The sequence below is a fragment of the Desmodus rotundus genome, chromosome 6 (genome assembly GCF_022682495.2).
Source record: "Desmodus rotundus isolate HL8 chromosome 6, HLdesRot8A.1, whole genome shotgun sequence".
Classification (NCBI taxonomy): Eukaryota; Metazoa; Chordata; class Mammalia; order Chiroptera; family Phyllostomidae; genus Desmodus; species Desmodus rotundus.
Genome location: NC_071392.1, coordinates 98,976,571 through 99,003,757, shown reverse-complemented (window position 1 = coordinate 99,003,757; position 27,187 = coordinate 98,976,571). Strand labels below are relative to the sequence as shown.

General features: G+C 43.2%; 1 protein-coding gene across 1 annotated transcript in view; it reads left to right on the top strand.

The window, feature by feature from the left end:
* DOK5 (docking protein 5) overlaps positions 1–27,187 on the top strand; it is a 232,362-nt gene that overhangs the window by 26,290 nt on the left and 178,885 nt on the right. The gene's annotated exons all lie outside the window — the stretch shown is intronic.

Sequence of the window (27,187 nt, the reverse complement as noted above, 5' to 3'; positions counted from 1 at the left end):
TGCAGTCTGTACTTGGAACCAATAGGTGTAGATGTGATCGAAAGATGCAGTTATTAATGGACCACTATTCCTTCCATTTGCTGCTATAATAAATCTTCCCGTTTACCTTATGTTAGCCTAATTAAGCCTGGAGTCTTAAGATTCTGTTTGAAATTACACAGAAAAATCATTGAACCCTCTCCAGGTCTCACTTTTCTCATATGGGACGTTCAGTCACTTCCGGGCATTTCACAGATATTTCTTGATGCCCATGTGCCTCCTACTGTTTTAGACGGTGGGTGTGTAGAGGCGACCAAGAGACATAAGGTCTCTTCCCTCTTTACACATCAGTGGGGGACACAGGAAATACAGAGAGACACGCTGCATAGCAGGCGATGATGGTGCTGTGCAGAAAGGTTGTGGGGTCCAGGAGTACACAGATCAGAAGTGAGGGAAGGCTGCCCCTTTGGGAGCAGAGAGCTCAAGGGAGGCGGGTGATGGGCCGTGCACAAAACTGAAGGAAGAGCATTCAGGGCAGAGGGACAGTGGGTACCAACTCCTGAGGCTGAGTGTCCTTGATGTATTTGAGGAATAGAGGTGTGCCTTGAATTGAGTGAGCAACAGCAGGGGAGATAGGAAAAGGAACTGGGGGCAAGATCTTGAGGGCTTTCGTTTCCCGGTAAGGATTTTGAATTCGATTATGAGTGATAGGAGAAGCTGCTGGAGGATTTTCGAGCAGAAAAGTGACATAATGCGACATAGGATTTCAAAGGTCACTGTGGATGCTGGGTGAAAAATGGGTAATAGGGACTCGAGCAGGGATGCATCCGGCCAGCCCATCCATAGATGAAACCTTGCTCTTGCATTAATTAGCCCGGGACAAGATGATGGTGACGTGTGTGGGCGGCCGGTGGGGAGAAACGTTTGCAGTGCGGAAACCTCTGGAAGGTAGTGCTCGCTTGTCCTCCAGGTCTGTCAAGACCACCAAGGAAGACCAGGTGTAGAAGAGCACATAGCCTGTGCTCGGTGCTGTTACGGGGGGCCGTCTCGGATGCCTGTTGATGGGGCTGCTGCCTTAGCTTCCTCGTAATGCTCATTTAGTCTCTGCAAAAAGGTGTAAGTACCCTGAAGACTAACATTTCAAGAATTTTAAAAAACAGATGAAAAGAACAAAGGAAAAAATGAAAAATTAAAAGAGAAGCAGCGTTCAGTCGAATCTGGGTAAACGATCTTCCCCCTGCACCCAGCCGTCCACCTCGTTAGAGAGATGCACAGGCAACACGTTTCCTACCAGCTTTTGCCAGAAATGCCTGTTGTGTAGCTCAGCTATGTGCTAATAATGACTGTAGTTACAAATCAGCTGAGTGCCATGTTTTAATGCCGAGAGCTTGTGGTCACAGGAAGTCAAATACAAGTTTAATATTTTAGTTTACCTACACATTTTTGTTGCAAAGAAGTAGGTTGATCAATAGGATATTTTTAAGCACAAAACCATCTTCTTTCAGAGTGAGATTCTGTGGTAGATGTGGAATGGCCGGCCAGACAATTTCAAAGGAAAAGGCAAACCACTGAAAATTTCTGACTGCCGAAAGAATCTTCTTGTTCCTGGGGTTTTGAAATGAGAGACGGTGGATGTCAAATTGGAATGATTGTTATATTCCTTCAAATAAATATAAAAGATTGATGTAACTTAAAAAAAAAGTCAGTACTTCCAACATTACAGAAATGACATCCTTTTAAACTTACAATGAAAATATGTAGGTGTCAACTGAATGTGTCAAGGTATGTAGACATTTTCATAATTTTTTTAGGGGTGCGGGGACCAAAAGCAATCGGAGATCATGATGCAGTATTTGAACAAGGCTCCTTTGTTTCCCACTTAACTGTCCTGTGCCAAGCTGTTCATCCTCTCTAAACTCCAGGCTCTCTATCTGTAGAAAGGTGATTAGGCTGAGGTGAGGGCGAAATGTGTGTGGTATTGTAAATGGACATACGAGTAAGTGCTGAGCATTGGTATCCCTCATCATCACACTAGCAATCGTCAGAATAAATGGGAGCAATGGTGCCACTTTTAATGGCAAAACCCGTGAGAACTCACACACGCTTCCCAGGAGAAGTTCCAGACCGTGTGCTCTCTGCCCACCCCTAGCTTTAGGCAGGCTGGTGAATAGGAAGGGTCCTGAAGAACAAGTTGGATTGACAAGGATGAGAAGTAACTTGTCATAAATAAACACTAATTCAGCTGGACAGCCGCCCAGCACTGACCCTCTGTGGTCTCTTCTCCACACTCATAATCACTGATGTGGTTGGCAAACCTGCATAATTCTGATGAAAACCAAACAGAAACGTGCAACAGAAAATACAATGGTTAGATCAGAATTTCTTTTTAAATTAAATTCATTGGGGTAACATGGGTCATTAGCAGAATACGAATTTCAGGTGTACAACTTTATAACACAGCATTGGCATACTCTGTCGTGAGCTCAGTACCTGAAGCCTGTAGTGTCCTCTGTCACCGTACACTTGACCCCCTTCACCCTCTCCGTCCTCCTCCCTCCCTCCTCTCCTCTGCTGTCCTCCCCTCTGCTGTCCTCCCCTCTGTGACCCCTATTCTGTTGTCTGTATTTGTGGGTTTGGGTTTCATTTGTTTGTTGTCTTCTGTTTTATCTCCCACACAGGAGTGAAATCATGTGGTTCTTGCCCTTTCCCTTCTGATTTGCTGCACTTAGCATGACACCCTTGAGATCCAGCCATGTTGTCGCAAATGGCAGGGTTTTGTCTTATGAACGGCTGAGTAGTGTTCCGTCGTGTATAGGTACCACACCTTCTTTCTCCCTTCACCTGTGGAGGGACACGCAGGGTGTGTCCCTGCCGTGGCTACTGTACATAGTGTTGCAGTGAACATAGGGGTGCATGCATCTTTATGGACAAGTGTTTTCATAGATACAGAAGGCGGTTTCCCTATCAGTCCGAAGGAGAGAGTCTACCCCTGGCTGAGAGCGGAGGGTCTCTTCCTATTGATTCAATTTTCTTTTGACTGTGGGTCACCTCTCACTTCTTTGCATATTTTGTAATTTTTAAAGTTATGTTTAGGATAATTGGACCTGGAAGAATAGTGGAGGCTGAAAGGGCGTGTTCTTTCCTTTCTCAGCCACGTAACGTGAGGTGTGTATCACTTTCATCAGATCAGGGGTCCAGAAGATTCAGGAAAGGTTTCTGGCGTTAATCATCCAGCAGCTCCTTAGATTTCAAGCACCTGGAATCAAAGTACAGTTACTTTTTTACAAAACTGTGGTAAACCACACGTAGCACAAAATTTACTGTCTTCACGATCTTTAAGCACACAGTTCAGGGCTGGTAAGGACGTTCAGAGTGTTGTGCAGCCGGTCTCCAGAACTCCCTGCATCTCGCAAAACTGAAACTCTGTCCCCCGTGAACTCCAACTCCCCCAGACCCTGGTAACAATCGTTCTGCCTTCTGTCTCTGTGGATTCGTCACTTCCAGGTTCCTCCTGTAAGTGGAATCCCACAGTGTTTGTCCTTTTGTGACTGGGTTCTTTCACTGAGCATAGTGTGCTCCAGTGTCGTCCACACTGTTGCAGGTGACCAGATTTCCTTCTTTCCACGGATGAATACTATTCCGCTGTGTATACACGATACCAAATTTTGTTTATCCATTCCTTTGCTATAGGACACTTGCATTAGTTTCATCTTTAGGCTACTCTGAATAATGCTTCTGTGAGTGGGGATGTGTAAATATCTCTTCAAGTCCCTGCTTTCAGTTCTTTTGGAGTTCCATCCAGAAGGGGAACTGCTGGGTTATATTGTCATTCCATTTTGAATTTTTTGAGAAAATGCTATACTGCTTTCAGTGGTGGCTGTACCATTTTACGTTCCTATCAACAGCCCATAAGACTTCCAATTTCTTTACATCCTTGCTAACATTTGCCATTTTCTGGGGTTTTTGGTTATGGGGATTTTTTTTTGGATGTTACCCATCCTACCAGGTGCAAAGTGATGCCTTTGCTTTTGAGCCTAATACTCCACTTCCTGGGCAGCCAGAGTGCTGGTATCTCTGATCATATCAGAAGGTGAGTTCGTCAGACTCAGCTGACATAGGGGTTCAAACACCGTAGCTGAGTTTGGGCCCCTCTCGAATAGAACACAGACCAAAGAGCAAAGAATGCTGCACCCTGATTCTGGCAGATGTCAAAGACACTAGACATTCTGATGACAAGGTCAAGATTCAGCAACACGGGCAAATGATGAGGCAGGGAGACCGGGAGGCCGCAGACGGCCAGCTGTGGAACTGTGAGTCTGCTGCACTCAAAGGTGTGGGGTGTCAGTCCGTGAGACCGAAAGACTGCAGACCCATGACTGTGAAGACTGCCCTCTTCCAAACCTGCGGAGACCCTGGGGCAAGAACAGGAGGGTTCTTTGTGAGTGCAGCCCCAGGCTTTGCCTCTGTTCCCAAGAGAATTGTTTGGGTAAAAGGATCGCCTTTTTCATTCATGGCATCTCCAGGTTCAAATCCAAGGCAGTAGTCCACAGGTTCATCAGTGTTTCGCTGCTTTTATTTGTTCAAGCAAAACTTATCCATCTCCGTTGTGATCGCTTCCCTGCCTCGCCTGCCCTCACCCTCAACCACTGGCCCCAGGAATGGAAACACCCTTGCTCTCTTGGGAGGAACTCATGCATCTGGATTGTTCTCCTGCTAGCTTTCTTTGTTACTGCAGCTCTTTGGTGGCTTTCAATAAAAACATGATTTTTTTCCTTTGTGTGTTCATTGGTTACTTTTTGATCAGCCTAAAAGTCTTCCTCATCTTTCTCTGTTTTTGATTGTGTCTTGTTTGTTTGAAAAGAACAGAAATCCTTATAAATTTGCTTGGAAAAAAAATGAATTTGTTATGAGTACACCCAGATCTCTCAGACTTCAAGGGAAAAGGCAAACCATGTCTCCTGAGGAACAAGAATCGGAAAGGCATTGGGAAGCAGAGAGGTTGCTTGTTATTATTTTGTCTCTTCATATTTTTCTTACTGAATGTCCGAGAGCCTACATTTTTGCTTCATGGTCCTTCCTCTCCAGTTTCTCTGCTTCTCTCTGTGGAATGAAATCATTTCTCAGCTCTTGTCCCCAACTAGATCGACTCGCCAGTGCCCCATTCCAGACCCCCAGTGGGGAGGGTCTGGTTTGGTGAGGGGTGCGCTCCTGGACCTGTCAGCTCTTGCCAGGAGGTCAGGGTCTTTTGTTGTTGTTTTAAATTTTTTCACCCGAGGATATGCTCATTGACTTTAGAGAGAGGGGAAGGCAGAGAGAGAGAGGGAGAGAAACATTGATTGGTTGCCCCTCATACACTCCCTGACCAGGGGACCAAACCTACAACCTAGGTAATGTGTCCTGACTGGGAATCGAACCTGTGACCCTTCAGTTTATGGGAAGAGGCTCCAGCCAAGTGAGCCACACCAGCCAAGGCAGAGGTCAGGGGCTTTTGCTATAACATGGCCACATGACTCACTCCTGTGGTTAGATGGCTCTTCTCGGAGAGGGGGGATGTGACATGTGCCATCCTGATATTCCAACAGGTGATTCAAAAACAGAGCCCCCAACCCACTGAGCTCCAGCCTCCCGCCCCCAGAAATGGCCTAGTGTAAAGTCTCATTTGGGCGTTATTGCAGGAAATAATGGTATGTGCCTATGAAACGTCTGACATTAATTAGCATTCTTATTAAATGTCAATCTTAGTTCCAAAAACTAATTTAGAGCTGTCTAACCCCCTTCTCTTCAAAAACTAATTTGGAGCTTTCTAACCACTCACCTCCTCCCATAGCGAGGGGAGGAAACCACTTATGAATAGCGTTGAATAATCTGAAAGCAATTCTCACTTATTGCCTAACGGTTAGAAAATTAGACACAGGTAGCAGTAGGCTCTTCCTGCGTGTGCTTGTTCAAGTTTACAATCTTTGTCGCTGATTGATCTTTAATTAACAAAAACATTGATGATCTATATTAAATTGTTATTATGGGCATCTTATTGGGGCCCCAGGGACAGAGAACAAACTAGGCAGGGGCAGTGGAGTGAGTGGGGCGCGACTGAGTGACGTTCCTTCAAAGTCTCCATTTAAGTTGGGAGGATCCGTTTAATAATCCATTAACAAAGAAGTTTGCCTCCATGTGGCCTTCATCCTAAGCTCATTGGATGGCAGTAAACATTTGAATGAGACAGAGGGCCCTGTCTTCTCTGTGTTGGCAACATAAATTTCTCTGCTGTTTATCTTCTTTCAAAACACTCAGCAACATCGAGTCTTTGGGGGCAGCCCTGGCTTAATGGAACCCTAATAAACTCCATGTGAGGGGGCAGAGATTCATGCCTGCCCATGGCAGCAGCAAAATACTGCGTCCATTCAGTGAAATCCTCCTGGAATCGGGAAATTTCCTCCTGGAATCCAGAAGGCACATAACTCAACGCAAGGTCCTAAGTACTGAGGTCATGACAGGATTATCGGAAAAACATCGTGTTTGAATAGAGCGAAACACAGGCCACGTGCACGTCGGTAAAAGGAAGCCCCATAGTTCAGCTGTAACGAGCCCAGCATGCAGCGCACTCGATGGCAGTTCTCAAGACGAAGAGCCGTGTAACTCAACGGCGCACTAAATATCTCGAAGATTTAGAAGCGAGCTGCAGTCCACCGAGGTCCTTTGATTACTCACTAATGTCAGCGTGGCTCGTGAGTTATGTGTCTGCGTGTTCCTCGTGAGCATCAGTCCCAGTCTCCCTGCCTTAGTTCTATGTGCTTAGATCATTCATGTGACGGCACTCCCCAGGCCTGGAGGGGGAAGGGAGACACTTTACTGGGTTTGGAAAACACGAACCGTTTTCCGGCACCGAGAAAATTATCGGAGGCCCAGGAAAACGCAACATGCATTCCAACTGCTGCTAATACACAATATTGTCATTGTAAACGCTAGCAGTAATTTTATTTCAGATCATAGTTGCCTTCCCTGCTTCTCCCCTTCTGCATCATTTCTTGCTAAATGTGGGGGAGGGAAGGGATAGGTAAGTTAGTTCATTACCAGTCTTTATTTGGAGTGTCCTAGCTTATCAGCATCATTTGGGTTTAAAATTAATTCTTTTGTTTTTCTTTTCTACCTTTTACAGTGGTATTAGTAAGGATCTGTATCAGTGAGGGTTTGCCAGAGGAACAGAACCTATGGGAGCAGATGAGAGATAAATAGATAGATAGATAGAGACTTATTTCAGAATATTGACTTACATGGTTATGGGTGCTGGCAAGGCTGAAATCCATAGCGCAGGCCAGTAGGCTGGAAATTCTGGGGCTGATACCTTGAAGCTGGAGGCAAAATTTCTTCCTCTTCTGGGAAATCTCAGTTTTGCTCGTAAGAACCTTTCAACTGATTGGATAAGGTGAACCCAGATGATCAACGATAATGTCCTTGACTCGAAGCCAACTGCTTGGAAATGTTAACCACATCTACAAACTATTTTAACAGCAACACTTAGACTAATGGGCCATGGAATAACTGGAACCTACAGCATAGCCATGTTGACACATCAGATGAACTGTCCCAATTGTCTTTGGGGACAACAAGACAACTGATGAAACTGGCTTTGTAATAATGGCTAATGTGCACTGAGAATTAGTTATGTGCAGGCACATGTGTCATTTCATCTTAAGGTCTCCAAGTGGGGCTTTGAACTGCTAGGCTCTATTGGCTGCAAGTACTTACTGACTCGTGTGTTTGGATAGTCAAGGGGTAGCTCCAGCTTCAGGCATGGTTGGATCCAGGGCTCGAAAGCTGTGATGAGAACTTTCTCTCTTTCTCTGTCTGCTTTGGCTTCATGTCAGGAAGGTCTTCTTTAAGGGACCTATTTGTCTGGTTTATATTGTCTGAGATTATATTGTCTGAGCTTAATAACTCCAGAGGGAAGAGAGAAAAGAGAACTTCCCTTTCTCAGTAGTTCAAACAGAAGCCCTGGGATTGACTCTGAGATACCTGCTTGGGTCCCTCACTCACCCTTTAAGTGATCCTCAAGGTCAGGGGACTGGATGAGGTAGTGGATCAGGCACGGGTCCTCACGCCGCCTCTGGGTGAGCAGTGGTGCCTGACACCCACTGAGTCACTGTGGATGGGTATGGGGACAGCTGGTTCCTCAAGAAAAATTGGGTGGCAAAATCAGGAGAGAAAAGAGTGTGGAGCATGCAAGAAAAACAGACGTCCCCTCTAGTGTTTGCTGCTTCAGATTAAACATGTCTCACCTTCATGTTTTACAATTTCTTTGCTGGTCTGAAAGAATTCTTCTTCGTCTGAGCCCAGGGCTGTTCTCAGCTGACTGCCTGCCTGTTGCTGGCTGCTGTCAACGTAACTTCCTTCCCATCACTTCCCGTGCCTTTCACAGCCCGGTCTTTGCTCAGACCATTTCCTCTGCTGGGAATGCCTTTCCAACACACCATCTTCCCTTTGCAAACACTGACTTGCGTTTCAGCTCCGTAGCGAAGCCCATCCCCACTCACATTCTTTCACTGGCTTAGTCCTTCACTAATTCACTCAAGAGCACTATTGTAATCCAGGTGCTGAGAAGTGTTGAGGGAATGAGATCGAACAGGTTCCTTTCCTCATGAAACTCCTTCTCTCATGGCCCTTGGTCCCCAGCTTCCCGAGGGCTGGATCTGTGCCCGGGCCATCTCTGTGTGTCTGCCCCACACTGTGTAGCCCAGGGAAGAGGCAAGAGCATGGGGTCCTGCATCGTGCTGTCTGGACCTGGGTGAATTGCTGGACTTGTCTGTCCCTCAATGTCTTCATCTCTGCAAGGGGGATGGTAACTCCTGTCTTGTGAGATGGTTTTGAATATGAAACAGGTAAATGTTTCTAAAGTGAGTGTCCTCGTAGCGATCATACTGTAGAAAATCAATAAAATAACAGACTGTTATTGTAATAAATGTTCAATACATGCTTGAGTGGACACCTGATTGAATTAACCACTCAGTTGTCATGCCCCTTCCCTTGGGGTGGGAAGGGAATGGCTTCTATGGTATAGCTTTCTCTCAAAGTGACAGCCTTGGATTGAACACAAAGGTTAAAAAAAACTTGTTATGCTAACACTGTAATCTAAAAACTCCAACTCTTATCTCCACAAAACGAGCAGACGATGGTTGCAGCTTAGGTGAGTTTGCGGGCGATCTTCACAGTCCAGACTTTCTTTAGAATGACGTTTTCTTCCTTAATGCAGTCCGGATTCATGACTCCGTTTAAGAATAAGTAAGGAAGCAAAGTTTAATATTTTTCTCCCTCAGGCAATGTAATGATTCACGGAGTGTTTAACTGACTCCTCAGATTATCAACCCACTTACCCACAGACTCAGTTCCAGCCTTTTAATATGATTTCCTACTAAATGATGCATGGCGCCCAACATCTGGAGACTTGGATTCAAATCCGAGCTGAAGCTACAGCTAGAAGTGGATTTAATTGTCCCTAGTTAGCCCACATCAGCAGATTCATCACAGAGCTGACGTCTTGGGCAAAAGCTGTGGTCCTCCCAGCGAAGGCCAGAGGGGAGCTGTGAGCCCAGGAGAGCTCTAGAGAGAGAGAGAGAGAGAGTTACTTGTGCACCAGGAGATAAATGTGGGGAGGTTCATTTATCACAGTGAAGCAACCCGATTTTCCATCAACAGGGGAACTGGTAAATAGACTGCAGCTTATTCATGCGGTGGGTTATGTTTCAGTCGATCTACAGAAGTTCCACATTCATAACAAGGATAAATGTCAACAATGTAATAGTGAGCCCAAAATGTTTACCATTCATCTGTGCCTCTACAGAACAGGGAACCACATTGGATGTTGCATAAGGATATACACACATTGTGTGTGTGTGTGTGTGTGTGTATATATATATATATATATATATATATATATATATATATGTATCTCAAAGTCTAAAATATGTACAGTAATTTTCCAGGGGAAGGAAGGAAGGAAAAGGTATGAAAAATAAAGCTTAAGTCAAATGTATAATTTATTTTCTTTAAAAGAGGAAGATAAAAAGAGCTAAAGAAAAGATAAAAATATACTAATTACTTTTAAATCTTGGTGGTGCTTATATGGTTGCAAAATTATATTCTCTATGCTTAACATTTTTATAACTATAATTTGTAAGAGACACAAATTTGCCAGAGAATTTTGTGATGGTTGGAAGCCTAACACATGCTATTATTTCAGAACTTTTGGAAAGTAGACAGTTCACTCCCCAATGTGATAATTACGGCAGCCATTGAAATTACATCAGCCATAAACATCATTCCAGCCCAGCAGGGGTTAGAAATTGGGAGTCGTCGGGAGGAAAAGCAGCCGGCGGTTCTGAAATACCTCAACCTTCCTGTGTTTCAGTGGTTGGCTTTGTCTGCTGGTAGAAGTCCTTAAATGTCAGAGTTCTGCTGGACCCCTTTCTCTGTCTCACCCCTCCTCTCTGTCTGTCTGTCTGTCTGTCTTTGAGTTGTGACACCAGTCTTCTCCTGCCTTTGGATTCAGAGACTTGGATGGGAACGCGCACCTTCGGCTCTCCTGAGAGCCCGGCCTACCGACAGCATGTCTGGGGGCTTCTCAGCATCCGTGATTGGGTGGGCCAGTCCTTTATTTTATTTATTTGTATATATATTATACACACATACATATAGACATATATATCTATACATATATAAATTATTCCTTCTGATAGGCAGGTAGGTGGGTAGGTAGATAGAGTGATCTGTTGGTTCATTTCTCTGGAAGACTCAAACTAATACAACTTCCATTCTACAAAGTTATCATGAGAATAGTTTCTAAAATACTGATTTTATTGCGAATAAATATATTTATTGTTTAAAAAATCAGGAAATGTTGAAAAGCAGTAGAGAAAATAAAAATTACTTGTATTTCCAACCTCACAAAATAAATCAGAGTTAACATTTTACAGTGCGCCCATCCAAACAGTTTTTCTATCTCTCTATCATCTGTGTATCTATCTTTCATCTACCTACCTACCTAGCTACCTACATACCTGTCAGTAGCGGGTTGAGTAGTTCTCCCAAACTCAAGTCCACTGACACTCAGAGTGTGACCTTTGGGGAAGTAGTCTTTGTAGGCGACTTAATCACTTCGGATGAAGTCGTACTTGATGAGGGTCAGCCCTGAGTTGATGACTAATGTCCCCATGAGAACAGGGGCACTCAGAGACACACGGGGGAAAGCACACTGTGTCAAGGTGAGGGAAGGGATGCCAAGCATGGCTGGCAGCCACCAGGAACTGGGACAGAGGCAAGGAACAGGTCCCGCCTCGGAACCTCCAGAAGGAACCAGCCCAGCCCACAGCTTGACCTTGACTTTCTGGCCTCCAGAGCTGCGAGAGGATACATTTCTATAGTTTTAAGCCACTTCGTCTGTAGTTGTGTGTTTTGGAAGCCCCAGGACATCAACATCATACATGCAGATTTAAAGATGGGAATGAGTTACGTTGTATAGGGCATACCCTTCGGTAGCTAGTTTATAGGGAAGCTGTTTAACTCACCTGTCTATGTCATTTAATGTTCTTCTGTGATGTAATTTTTAATTTCACAATACTTTGTCTTACGGGTATACATTATTTAATTTGTTAGTGTTCTAGTATGGTTTTGGACTTTTAGGTTTTGCCTGGTTTTTTAATTATTCAATATGCTGCCATGGTAGGTGTTCCCCAAGCTAAATATTTGAGCTGAATATTCATAAGGTTTTCCTTAGGATAACGTGTTCAATGTTAGATTTCCGTAAGAACCAAGTACACGGGGACCTTGCCTGTCCTGTTTCCCACTGCATCGATCAAACAGTGTTGGACACGTAATAGGAAAACTGTTCATTTGCTTTGGCCTGCTGGGTAAAGTAAAAAGTAGAACTGAAAGGCTATGTACATTTTTACAGCTTTGGGAATACATTGTCAAACTGTGTCTCAGGTCATTTGTCAAGAATCGAACTAAGGGAATTTTTTTTTTTCCTGTGTGAGTTCACGCAATCTAACTGTAGTGATTAGATTTTCGGGCCCCAAAGTTCTCTCCTATTCAATAATTACTTTATGGGCCAGGAAGTAGTTTGATACACAAGGCTCCTGATTTGGTTATTTTAGGCTGCCCGTGACGTCATCAGGTTTTTGAGGTTGTAACCTCTCTGGCACAAATCATACTGCGTACCACTCCATGAGCTCGAATTTAGAAGGTAGGCACAGGGGGTAGAAATTACTCAACAGCTTGGCACTTGTTTTGATTTGAGTCATACTTATATTTTTAAAGTATTGGTTATGAATCATGATTCAATGAGTATTTCTGTATGTTTCAGAAATATTAGTAAAGGAGGAAAGAAAATGTGTAGTAATGAGGATGAATTCATCACCAACTACTGAAAACTATTTTCATCCCCCCCCATATAGCAGATGGCTTCATTCCTTCAACCAACTGCTGAGAAACGAAATATATTTGAATGATAAGGAGCATAATATTAAGTTCACCTTCATGACACATACAATAAGAAAGTCTTAGCAAAAGCCCCCATCTGGACAATATTCTTTGTATAATTTTTTAGTGGTTGTTCTAGGAATTGCACTAATAGGTATATGTCTTTAACAATCTGCTTAGAATCCATTTGTAACACTTTACACGGGATGTAGAATTTTGACAACCATGTAGATCCCTGTATCCTCCCCATTTTGTGTGTCAGTTGCCTTACAGAATGTTTACATATAATAAAAACTCCATCAGGCAGTGTTACAATTTTTACTCCCTCCATTCAAACCTATTTTAAAGAACCTTAGAGGAAAGGAATACTGAGTTACGTTTACCTAAATATTTACCATTTCTGTTTCTCTTTGTATAAAAATCCACTTGAAGTAGAAGTTAGAACACAGAAAAGAGTTAATAGAGTTGCCCCTTAAATGATCTTGAAGAAGTCTTAAGAGCTTTTATCACTCAGGGTTTTCAGTTACAAGCAATAGAAACGATCACTTACTTGTTGTAACAGAAAGGGATGTACTAGGAGATACTGGGTAGCTCTCAGGTTCCCTGGGAGAGTCAGAGAAACAGTGTTGGAGCCACAAAGCCAGAAACAGTGCCCCACCCTAGTCCTTTGGAGACACCGCCATCGTAGCTGCTTGGGCAGGGAGGCCCTAGTTTGGACCACCAATGCCCCCAGCGGTGGGCCTGGGATGATGCTACTCAAGCCGCTACTTGCTACCCCCCTGAAGAATGGATGTAACTACTGCTCTTTAGCTTACTTGCCTTCCTTGTGTTGCTAAGACCTTCCTTACCCTCCTATTTTAATCAGCATCTGGAGTGGGTGTGCCTGAATGGCATAGCTTGGAACACCTCTCCTGGTGTGTCTTAGCAGCAACAGAACCCAGCAAAGGAGGTGTTTGGCCTTCTCAGTTTCTGTAATGAAAAGAAAGCTCTGAGGCATAAGGCAGGGAATATTCCCTGAACAGAGAAATGGAAGCTAAAAAAAAAGAAATGACAGATTCCATTAGAGTCCAGCTTTGAGTCATATCCTTCTACTTACAATGTATGTTGTCCTTGCAGAATGAGTTATTTTTCTGCAAGTTTTCCTAAGCACCAGTGTTCTATAAAGTGGAAAGTTTCACTTAGCATAATGCTCTCCAGGTCCATCCATGCTGTTGCAAAGGGTACAATTTCCTTCTTCTTTATGGCCGAGTAGTATTCCATTATGTGCACATATCGCAGCTGTTTTGTCCACTCATCTGCTGACGGCCACTTGAGCTGCTTCCAGATCTTGACTGTTGTAAATGACACTGCAATGAACACAGGGGCACATATACTTTTTTGAATTACTGTTTTGGGTTTCTTCAGATGTATTCCCAGAAGTGGAATCACTGGGTCATAAGGCAGTTCCATTTTTAATTTTTTGAGGAAATTTCCATCCTGTTTTCCACTGTGGCTGCACCAGTCTGCATTCCCATCAATGCAAAGGGTTCCGCTTTCTCCACATCCTCACCAGCACTTGTTATTTGTTGATTTATTGATGGTGGCCATTCTGACAGATGTGAGATTCTATCTCATTGTGGTTTTAATTTGCATTTCTTTCATGATTAGTGATGCTGAGCATCTGTTCATATGTCTATTGGCCATCTGTATGTCCTCTTTGGAGAAGTGCCTATTGAGGTCCTTTGCCTAGTTTTTAATTGGGTTGTTTGTTTTCTTGGTGTTGAGCTGTATAAGTCTTTATAAATGTTAGTAATTAACCCCTAATCAGATGTATCATTAGTGAATATGTTCTCCCATTCAGTGGGTTGTGTTTTCATTTTGTTGTTATTTCCTTTGTTGTGCAAAAGCTTTTCAGTCTGGTGTAGTCCCATTTGTTTATTTTTTCTTATTTGTCTTGCCCAAGGAGATAAATCAGAAAAAAATATTGCTACAGGAAATGTCTGAGATTTTACCGCCTACGTTTTCTTCTAGGGTTTTTATGGTTTTACAACTTCCATTTAAGTCTTTAATCCATTTTGAGTTTGTTCTTGTATATGGTGTAAGGAGGTGGTCTACTTTCTTTCTTTCTTTCTTTTTTTTGCATGTATCTGTCCAATTTTCTCAACACTACTTATTGAATAGACTGTCTTTACCCCATTGTATGTTCTTGCCTCCTTTGTCAAATATTAATTGACCATAAAGGCATGGGTTTATTTCTGGGCTCTCTCTTCTTGTTCACTGATCTCTCTGCCTGTTTTTATGCCAGCACCATGCTGTTTTGATTACTGTGGACTGGCAGTATAGTTTGGTACTAATATGTGGAATCTAATGAACAAAAAAGATAATAAAATAGAAATGGACTCATAGATACAGAGAACAGACTGATAGCAGTCATAGGAGAGGGGGTCAGAGGGGGTTGGGTGAAAAAGGTGAAGGGTCAAACCAAACAAAAACAAAAAAGCAGCCCAGACACAGACAGCAGGATGGTGATTACCAGAGGGAAAGGGGGTGTGGGAGGAGGTGGAAGGGGGCAAAGGGGGATGGACAGAGGGGGACAGAGACTTGACTTTGGGTGGTGAGAGCGCGATGCCATGTGCAAGTGGTGTGGTGTAGAATTGTACACTTGCAACCTGTACGGTTTGTTAGCCAGTGTCAGCTCAATATATTTAAAACACGTGAGAAGACATGGCAAGTTTTACACTGACTGTGCCATGATTAGTGGAGATGATGATCGTCCCACTTTATTATAGAATCTTGCACAGAACAGGTAATTACATGTTATTGGTACATGCAACCTAGTTAGTCTGGTACTTGTTATTGGATGAGAAGTCATATCATCAGGAACTGTAGAGCTGATTTGCAAGGATAATTATTAATTTGGTTTTGAACCCATTGAGCTTCAGGTGTCAGAAAAGATTGAGGTCAAAATCATTGCAAGAAGGGGTGGCTGTGCGGGTCAGGGCCTCCGGAGTGTCCAAGGCCAGAGACATGCAATCAGCTCTCTACCTCGAGGTGCTAGATAAATACGTGGGAGACGCCCCTGTGGAGTTACAGCGTCCACAGAATTTTCCTTTCTCCTGAAAGGGCAAAGTCAACACCCCAAGAGTCCCTTTGCCTCTGACTAAGATTTAGATCCGATGTAACAGGGGAATGAGAGGGCACATATTTTATGCCGTGGGCTTCTAGCAGCGATTAACACCTCCTCTGCCCTGGGGTTACAGCGGAAACCGTAATCTCACAGGCGTTTTCGCAGAAGGAGTAAAAGGCTCAAAGCTGCTGTGAGAGATCAGCTCTGTATGTTTATGGCCAAGCTCTAACAAGTGTTCTCATAATTTTAAGTATTTTATCTTTTAGTTTATCATATTTAATGTGCTTATATTTATATGTAATTTTTACAAGGCATTATGTATTAAACTATATTACATGTTTATATTAATACATTAATATAGTAATATAACAGAAAAATACATTACTGTTGATCAATATACATTATTATTTAATATGTATAAATTATACATACTATAAATATAAATGAGTGTATTTGCCTTTGGTTTATGGAAGGTTATATATGGGCTTTCCTTTGCAGAACAATGTATAATTTTTTCAAACCTGCTTAGGTGTCAAATGTGACAATTTAAAAAACGATATCAAGTAAGCGATGTTACAGATAATTTAGAGATATGGCAAAAGTTAAGGAGATAAACTTTGAAGTTTAATAATGTCTGCATTTAGCAAAAAGCTGCAATGATAGTGTTTATAGGACTAACATTTAGCGAAACTAAGCTCCGTGGTAATGTCCAGGCTCCTTGGCTGTACCCCTAGCTTCTCTGTGGCCAAGCCACTCTCTACCTTCTTCTCAGTAACTGGACCCTATGTTTTCCCTCCACCAACTGCCCAAACCCATCGGGGTAAACTGGGCAGAGCTCGATCGGGCCAAACCAGGTGTGATGTGAGGACGGCCTCATTCTGTTTGCTGGATGACTTGGTTTAGGAGTAGCAGGTAACTCTATTCTACCTAACACACACGAGGGTTGGTCTGCTGGGTGGTCTTGCCAATTTGGAGAAGTTCTCCTATTTTCCCCTGGGTAAAGCTCTAAAAGGAAGAAATGCCAGAAACTGTGGCAGCCATTATGAGCACCAGAAGCCCACAGCCTGAGGATGTGAGTGCTGAAAGATGGTGCAAAACAGTCTCGAGGACAGTTTTGAAACCCCAAATTAACCGTTCATGGTGCTGCCCCATGTCCAGGCCTCCTGTGCGATGAAGGCATCAGTTCCTTACTGCATATGTCCCTCATTCAGTTAGATTTTCTCTTTCTTGCAGCCGAACGCTTCCCAAATGATCCACTATCTCTTCTTGCTTAGTAATCTACCTCCCAGAGGATCATCTATCTACCTGTTATTTTTCTAGCTCTTCAGCAGGGTTCTGGCCACTGAGCCTTTTCTCATGTGGCTGGCTCTGCCTGGAATGCTAGCTTCTTTCCTCCCATCACACATGACTGGGGTCTTTAAAAACTCAACTCAGGAGTCCCCTTAGGAGCCTTTCAGAACACAGGTAAGGGATCCCTACTTGGAGCACCCAGTACTCACCATGGCTTTGCCACATGGGCTGCAATTTTCTGTTTGTGTACCTATTTTTCTCACTGGGCTCTGCTCCTTGAGGAATGATGTCCCAAGATTCCCGTGCCTTTGTGAACAGAAATGACTATTAGAAATATTTAGCCAAAACACATCTTCCAGAGAGCAGGAGTGTCTAGTCAGCAAGAGCTTGGTATTTGATGCCTGAGTTCCAGTCTGGACATTTTGTGTCTGGCTGCTCTCACTGAGCATAATGTTTTTGAGGTTTACCCATGTAGCAGCAGCAGGTATCAGGACTTCATTCCCTTTTTACGGCTGAGTAGTATTCCACTGTATTTACATATTGCATTTTGTTTATTCATTCGCCAGTTAATGGACGTGAGGGTAGAGTGGCCAGGTTAAGTACAGGATACCCAATTTAACTTGTCCCAAATAGTATGGGACATACTTATGCTAATAAAGGTTCACTATTTATCTGAAATTCAACTGTAACCCAACATCTTGTGTTTTTATTTACTAAATTTAGTAACTATACATTCAGCATTTCCACGTTTTGGCTATTATGGATAAGGCTGCTGTGAACATTTGCGAGCTGTGAGTGTTTGTGTGGGTGTATGTGCATTTTTGTGATTTGGAAAAAAAACCTTAAAAACAACAACAAGAAAACCCCCTCCTTTTCTGTATGGATGCCAATAGCACCAGAAATTTAAAAGCCAGTAAAAATAGCTAAGGATGTTGTTAATGAATATGTTGCAGATAAAAGCACATAAATATTGGGCTCTGCTTTAATTACATGCCGGCATCTAACACTGTGGCAACTCCATGCTGTCTGGCGTGGTTTCATTACTTGCTGCATTGCCTATGGTTATTTAAGAGATCATAAAGCTTGGATACCAGACCTGCTTGACATCTAAATAATCGAAGCCCAGCCCATTAAAAGCTGAGATCAATAGCCCGGTGACTACTTGAACAGATTTGTTGGGGGGTTTTTTTGGTTTTGGATTTCAGGAGAGGATGCTATGTGCTACTTTGCTGTCGGTATTGTGGAATAAAGCAAAACCCAGCCAGCATATTCCCAGGCCCTGCCTGTGTCCTTGTGACTGCCTGACTGGGACGCTGCTGCCCTAATGCTTGGGTGGCCCCTACTCTGATTGCCTTTGGATCTTTGTTCAAATACCCCTCATTGGAGAGGCCTTCCAGAACCACCCTATTGAACGAATGAGCCCCTTTAGCCTGCCCAGAACTTGGCTCCTGCCCTTTCTTTGTAGCTAGGGTTGATAGCTTTAGCAAATAAAATACCAGATGCCCAGTTAACTTGGAATGTCAGATCAACAATGAATAATTTTTTTAGTCAAAGTATGTCCCAAATATTGCATGGAGCATGCATACTTGGCTTAAAAATTATTTGTTGATCTGACATTCCAAGTTAACTGGGTGTCCTGAATCTTACTTGGCAATCCTACTTCTAGCACTTAATACAACCAGACATTATATTATATATTTCTCTGCTTATTTATTTTATCATTGGCCTCATCCTAAGAGAACATGGCTGTATTAATGCCACAGGGTTGTCACAAAAAATAACTGCAAATTTGGTGGTTTAAAACATCAGAAATTAAGTTCTCCAAGTTCTTCCAGAAGATCCTCTCTTGCCTCTTCCACCTTTTGGTGGCTCTTGGCATTCCATGGTTCGTGGCCAAATCACTCCAGTCTCTGCCTCTGTCTTCACATGCCTTCTTCCCATGAGTCTGTGGTGTTTTTTCCTTTCTGTCTCTTTTAAGGACACTCGCCATTGAATTATAGGGCCCACCCTAATCCAGGATGATCTCATCTGGAGCTCTTCAACTTAATTCCATCTGCAAGGACACTTCTTCCAAATAAGTTCACACGTACAGGGTTTGGGGGGATGTATCTTTGGAGGGGCCCTTATTCAACCCACTGTAGTGGAACATAAGAACTTGACAATTGTACGTTGAATGCATCTGTGGAAAAGTCAATGGAAGTGAGCATTTTGGGGTTCAATGCTGTTCCGCAAGCATCTACTGAGACCCTATTGCGGACTGAGGTTAGGAGGGAGCTGGGTGTACATTTCTGACTTAAGCTTCTGGCGGGACATCCAGGTAGGGACGTCTAAGAGCTGAGAAACAGACTCTAGAGCTATACTGGGGACACTGGCAGCATATGGATGACAGCTGAGGCATCTGACGTGAGGAAATTGCAGAAAGTTCTAGAAAGGGGCCGAAGGTGACACCCTGGTGAGCATCATCCACAAAGGGGTAAAGAGCAAAAGAGACGGAGATAAATCAGGCGCTGACATTTTTCACTTCAATGCCAAGTGCTCAGGCAGCGTGCTAGCCCTGGGGCCCGGACAGTGGGTGTGTCTGGAAGCTTTACCTCTTCAAGGGTGGGAAGAATGATGTTGACCCCTGCTGAGACCTGAAGAGTCCGTACTCAAAGTTTCCTGCTCCCTCTTGCAAACTGGAAGCCAAAAGGAATCGCCAGGAGCCTAATTACCCTGAGAATGCTGTCCCTGAAATCCGCCCCCTCCCCAGCTTTGCCAACGTGGCCATCGGGCTAAGCAAGAAATGCAGCACAAAGCATCACCAGAGTGATGAGTGCTCAATTTTAATGAACACTCCCAAACTGGTGAGAGCATCACCCCTCCCAAATTAATCACCACGAAAGGACGTGCTCACGTGTCCAGGGCTGTCGTCACAGGAGTGTGACTGCGGCAGTCACACAGGGCCCCGCGCTGAATGCTTAGTGGAATTGTCACCGCCTTCAGACAGTTAAGAATTTTTAACAAGGGGCGCCGTATTTTCATTTTGCATTGGGACTCACAAATTATATGGTCAGTTGGGCTGATTTGAACAGTGTTGGGTTTGTTCAAAATCATTTTGGTTTTGTCTTGGGAAATTGCCTTTAGGGGAGGGAATGAGCTTTGGAAGAAACGGCGAATTGCTGGTCTCAAGAACAGAGCCAGTCAGGCCCAGCGGGATCTGACTGCAAAGTCCAGCACGCCTGCTTCCTCGCCGCCTTTCTTCTTTGGCCTTAGTTTCCTCACCTGTGAAATAGAATTGGGAAAATCTACCTCCTGCGGTGGTTGTGAAGATTAAAGATGTGCCTGCAAGCATGTAAAGCCCCCCATTCTGTGCCTGACGTGGTAGGGGTTCAGTCCACGGGCATAGCTCCGAGCCTCACAATCCGCTGAGAGGCCAACAAAGAAAACCTTTAGTGGTGTGAGCATCCAGCCCTTACTCAGCAAGTGCACACGGCTTGCCTGCTGCACCCTAGTTGAATAAGCAGATCAAACTTCTCACTTTATAGTACTTTCCTGATAGTGGTAGAGGGAAGACAATTAAAAAAATATGCAAATAAATAACAGAATTTCAAGCAGTAATAAATGTGAGGAAGGAAAAAAAATAGCTTAAAGAAATAAAGGGGACCCAGGGCGGGGCTGGGCCGGAGGGGTGCTCTCTCTGGCCAGGGGTTTAGGGGCAGCCTTTTTGCAGAGATGACTTTGGAACAGAGGCCTGAGGGTGCGATGGAGCGCCCCCGTGCGACACGGGGAGGGGAGGTTCTTTCTGGTGCAGGGAGCCAGCGGAGGTGTTAACGTGGAAGCACTTATGATCATTCATGGTCGTAGCCAGAATAATGGCCGCAAAATACGCCCATGGGTGTGATGGGTTGGTTTAACCGGTGTTGCTCGTGGCCCTTACCGTGCACTACAAACCGTGCTGAGGGAGGAGGTACGAAAATGAACCCGTCACAGTCATGTCCAAAAGAGCTGGCAATATACAAGTAATTAAGGAGACCAAAGTATATGAATAATTGCAGCGAACAAATAAAGGAGGGCTCGGGAAGAGTGAAATAAAATATTTATTAATGTCAGGACTTCAAACACAAATGTTGTTTTGTGGGGTGAAAGAAAGGTCACTTTTAAATTCTTTCCTGGCATGAGGCTGGTAAGTTTCTCAGGGATTTGGGGTTAAGAAATTGGGTAGAGAAAACCTAAAAAGCTGTTCGCTCAGCACCCTCATGCACGTCAGGAGTGGGTGGAAGGAAACAAAAGATTAATATACTCCAAAAATATAAATGCAGATATGTATAATGCAGGAATCAGCGCAATTCCCTGTTCTTTAACAAATGGCAAAGATGGGCACTAACCACCACATGCCCATTCTACATTCCGGGAGCAGCTAGGGTCCCAGCGCTGTTTCGGTGAATGAGGGGTCTCGCGGCTCCCGGTTCATATCTGCACTCGATTCCTTTTTCCGTTCAAGTTCCCAGCAGGACCTGCTGTTTTCTATACTTGTATCAGTCAGCAGACTCCCAAGAAATAGAACGAATAGGATGTATTTCTACTCCAACCAGTTTTTAGTAAGATAGTTTTCAAATCTTGTTAATTATCCCTCCCTCCCTCTCCCTCCTCCCTCTCACCCTTTCCTTCCCACCCTCTCTCTTTCTCTCTCTGTATTTATGCATCGTCCTATTTAGAATTTGTCACTCATCATTTGTGATAGAATAGCTAGCATTGTTGTGATATTCAGAAAAGCATAAAAGTGTTATTTTTTAAAACCAGGGTATTTGTGCTGATGATTTTTATAAAGTTACATAATACATTTTAAAATACAAACACATTAATATATCTGTACTTTTCTTCATACATTGGTTTATCTTACATTCTTATATTTGGCGATCTGATGAATTTTAGATTTTTTATTTATTGAAAAGCTTCGGATCATCCCCATATTAAATTTTGTATTTTCTTCTTGTTGGTGAACCAGGATGAAAATGCCAATGTTTATTGAACTACGGATATAAATCTCAACTCCTATAAGATTCCGGAACTGGAGATCTATTTCGGAGATTTTTTTTTTTTGCTCCAATAACCTTTTTTATGCAGTTGTCCTATGTAAATTTCTCCTCACCACCGATTTAAAACATTTACTGCTCCAAGAAATAACGAGGCTGTTTATTTTAAATAAGATATGACCCCAGCAGTCAATAAGATTAACAAATGAATTCACAATTACCTTCTCAGAAAACTAATCAGAATGACTTTGCATTACCACACAGAACATTCCCATTTACAGGGTCTAGAATGGTTTTCCAGTAAAACACAATGAAACCATCACTCCTTCACCACACAGCTCCTCTTATTGTGAAGTGGCAGTTGCCAAGCACAATATTTATATTTATATGTGTTTACTGCTGAAGGAGCCCGAGCACCTTGTCTAATAGCCTTTTGTTATTACAACTCGTGTCCTTCATCCCACTCCAAAACTTACCAGCATAGGAAAATCTATGCATGGCACCAACATCTTTGACGATTCCTGTATCGACTTTATCATTAAATTGTATAGTACATGTTTCTGAATATTTGCTACAGCTTGTGATAACAAGATTTAATTGTTGGATGTAGTGACATAGTTAGTAGCTACAGTCACCTGAATTTAATGGAGAGAGACCGTGTTTATAAATGAGACAACTCATTATTGTAAGCATGCTAATTTCCCCCAAATTAGTCTATAAATTGACATTTTAGCTGGAATCACACTGAACAGGATTTCTCAGTGAACCTAAAACATGTATTATGAAGTTCATTGGGAAGAATAAAGAAAAAGGTCTAAAACTATTTACTAAAACAAGATATCAGCCCTGGATGGTGTGGCTCAGTGGACTGAGTGCCACCGGCCTCTGAACCCAAAGGTCGCTGGTTTGATTCCCCGTCAGGGCACATGCCTGGGTTGGGGGCCAGGTCCCCAGTTAGGGGCATGTGAAAGGCAACCTTGATGTCCCTCTCTTTCTCCCTCCCTTCCCCTCTCTCTAAAAATAAGTAAATATTAAGTATTAATAAGTAAATTTAAAAAAAACCAACCCACCAAGATATCAATACTCATTTCAATAGTAATTAAATGGCCAAGCCTAATAATAGATTAATGGTTAAGCGTTCCAAAAGACCTCTGATGTGTGCTTTAGATGCTGAAGGAACAGAAAGAGACATACGTGGAATTGAGGACTTGGAGGTGGGGAGACACATTTGGTGGCAGCGGGCATTGAGGCACCTGTTGCCTTTGCCCTTTCCCATGCATTAGTTCCCGGATGTAACCTGAGCTCACCACTGCACAGGAGTGGCGTTGACACCAGTGAGGTTAGCTGTGCATCGGGGGGGTGAAGGCGAAGGACCCTCTATTTCCTCCGTTTGTTGTCATTCTTGGTGTTGAACACATAGGGATGTTCTTGTACAAAGGCTTAGGCTGGTGCTCCCTTTATCATTATCAACAGAATACAACCCTTGTTTGGCATCAGAGAGGTCTTTTCCCCCTTAGAGGGAGCCCCGCCCCCAGAAGTACTCCAGGAGCTACATGCAGCCCCCAGCTGTGCTCTGCTTCTCAGACCAGGAGCAGCAGCAGCCCTAGCAGGTCTAGCACTTGAACTTGGCTGACAGTTCTGAAGGTGATGTGTTGAGCAGAATGCAATCCAGCATGTTCCTGCACAGTTTTATTGGCTCTGCAATTTTCAAAACTCATAAAAGATGTTTTGTCAGTAAAAGAAGCTGGCACGCAGGGAACAGATAATTATGGAATAAGGCCTTATTTCCCATGGCCCAAGAGCCATAGCCCATTTTAACTGTTACACATTACAATACCCATAAGCCTTGCTCATTTATTACCTACTTCTCGGGTCTTCTCCTTTCAGTTAAGACACTGGAAAAGGTCAGAGCTGCTGTCAGACCCTGGTGATGAAGGGCAGCCCTGTGCTTTGGGAAATGGCAGTTCTCACAGCGTTAGGGACTATAAACTTTTTAAATTGGACTGTAAAAGTTTATAACGAATAAAGAAACTCTTTTAGGTGGTTTTGATGTTATTTGGTTGTTTGAAATCTTCCACAGATGGAAACAGATGGGAGAGTCACAAGGTGGGGGAGCCCGCAGCATCGGAAGATGCTGGCATGTCTCTCTCTCCCCACGTTAGGGACGTAGCCATGTTGTTCCCCCAATGGTACAGGCCACCGCCTCACTTCTGTGAGGATCAGATTCTTAAACGTGACAATGTACATAAAGAAGGGCCGAGGCTTCTGTGTGCAGAAAAGGGGAGGGGAGCAGCCAACTGATCTCCTTCTGGTAATGTAAATATGGATTTCTCATTTTCTCCTTCCAATGACCTTGACCAGGTCCATTCTTGCAGTGGGTAGGGTTCAGCTGACCAGACAAAGGAATAGAAATTCATGATTAGTAAATGGTAATTTTGAAAAGAAGATTGATTTCTAGGAAGATAAATGTAGAAATAAATGATTTCTAGGAAGATAGGCAGATTTTTTTCCCTGCAATATATTTTTTATTAAATTTATTGAGATGACATTGATGAGTAAAATGATATAGGTTTTAAGTGTAAAATTGTATAATTAATCATCTATATTTTGCGTTGTGTGCTCACCACCCAAAGTCAAGTCCCCTTCCGTCACCATATATTTGACGCCCTTTACCCTTTACTACCCCACCCTCCTGCCCTCCGGTGCCCACCATACTGTTGTCTGTCTGTGGGTTTTCATTTGTCTTGTTTGTTCACTGGTTGCTTTCAGCTTTATAGCACATATGAGTGCAATCATACGGTTCTTGGTATGTATATGTGGTGGAGTATTCCTCAGCCATAAGAAAAGATGGAATGCTGCCATTTGTGACAGCACAGATGGACCTTGAGAATATCACACTAAGCGAAAGAAGTCAGGTGGAAGAAATTTAGATTGCAAATTTGAACTGTGGCTTCTTCTAGGTCCAAGATGGAAGTGGGGACCTGATGAAGAAGGGGACAGGGATGGGACAAAGTAATCACACCTGCTTGGTGTTCCTTCATTCCTCATCCATTCATTTCAACGGACACATTTCAAATGCCTAGTGTGTGCCAGCCAGGCATGAATCTCTCATACTGGACATTTAGGGCTTTTTCCTTTTTTTTTGCCACCCAGCATCAGCTGCTTCTCTCTGATCACCTCAATTTCCTCTCAGGCATCACTCCTCCCCAGTTTTGCAAAGACCTGGAGTGGGCAATAAACCCAGAAAGTGGTAGCACCTCAGTCCTGCCAGGAGGCCAGACACGTAACCTAAGCTTGACCCACTGAACTCCATATACCAGAGTTTTCGCTTTACAACAAGTGAAGAAGAAATGGTTAGTGCCCGTGGTCTAGTGGAATATAATTCAGGTCACAAATGCAAGCTGCACATACAATTTTAAATTTTCTAATAGCCACTGGAAAAATAAACAGATTAAACTAATTTTAACTATATATTTTATTAACCCCAAATCCAAAATATTATCATATTTCAACATATGATCATTATAAAAATCATTCATGAAGTAACTAACATTATTTTTCTTGTATTGAGTCTTTGAAGTCTGGTGTGTGTTGTACATTTACAGCACAATGCTACTCCAGTAACATCAGCCACATACGGTGATGGAAGAGTGCCAGGTGGGGTTCATTCATTTCCGCAGCAACTCCCTGATCAAACAGTACCTTCTAATAAAGGGGTCGTCCTAGAAGTTCCTGCTTCCCGGCCCTTCGGAGCTTCCTCAGTTCTTACAAAGTCCTTTCCAAGCTGTCCTCTCTCCAGAGAGGGTTGCGCCTATAAGATTCCAATAGCTTTGAATATCGTTTCCTTTGCTTGGATTGCTAGAGTAATTTTCTGTCATGTGTCCTCAAGGAAACCTGTTCCTCGATGTGCTCTTGCCAGAAGGGGGTCCTACTACGCAACGGAAACAACATGAGATTTCTCTTAAACGTTAACTGATTTGTTTATTCCACACTGAAAATGTTACCTGACCAGTGGCACTGTTTTCTAGGAGGATCTTTCCTAAACTGTGACCTCCCAAAGGGCACAGCTGAGGTTGTTTATGTTTCTCTTGTGTGGCATCCAAGATGATGAGTGGCCATAGGTGCCGAGAGCTACAATGCAAAAGAAAGCTCATTACATTGTGCGTAGAAAGCTTTCTTCACACTTGCGTGGGTTCCTTCTCGAGGTTTTGCGTCTGACTGTGAACTTGGTCCCCTTTGTCAGCGCACTGGTCACTGTGTCATCTAGATCTGACTTTGTCCCTTGGGTAATTAGCAACCTAACACCCTCATCAGTGGGGAAAAAAATGTAGACTGTTGAATCTCTTCCATTCATCTATGTATTTACAGACCTACAGAAGATTTGTGTTAATATCTTTATGATGCAGATATTAGAAACATAATTCTTAAAGTTTAAAATGTACTTACCCAAAGGTGCATATAGTTATGGCCCAGATACTTGATTTTATGAGCTCCAATGGAAGGTTACGTTGATTTGTGCTATGATTATGAAATTACTATTTAATTTTTACCTAATTAAAGTAGGAAGTACAAATACTGCAGTTTGGGTCTGGATTTAAGTCCTATTCCTCTAAAAGCAGCTTTGGTTGAGATTTGAGGAGGTGAGCTCCTGGGGTTGTGCAGATGTGGGTGCATCCTCATGATAGAATCAGCTTTCCTTGCAGGTGTGACGTATGTGTCAAATGAGAAATGATGTTCGTAAACCTTCTGGCTGAGAACACATAGTAACCATTACACAGATGTGAGTTCCCCGTCGTTCATGGCCCTGTTGGGATGGTTATGCTCGGTGAAAGAGAAAAGCAAGTTATTTGTGAGCATAGGCTTTAAACTGAGACCTGAATTCAAATCTGGAATCTGCCACATCCTAGTTATGTGACTACAGGCAAGTTGCTTAAATTCTCAGAGCCTTAGTTTCTTCATCTGTAAAGCGGGGCCAACAATAGCTATTTCTTACTGTCGTCATTAGGAGCAGATGAGATACTCGATGTGTCTATTTCCTTCACTTAGTAAGTGTTCAATAAATTGTAACTGTTGGGATTGGCAACTAACGTGTTTACAGGATTCTGACCATTTCTGTTCATGAGAACAAATACTCTATAACACACTTAAAGCAGCTTAATAATTATGTTTGTTTAACCTGTCTACACCTAACTACTTTGTTAGGTATTAAGAGTACAATAGTCATGCCCTGACTGGTTTGGCACCATTGCTTGGGCATCAGCCCACAAAGCATAAGGTCACTGGTTCAATTCCTGGTCCGGGCACATGCCTGGGTTATGGGTTCCGTCCC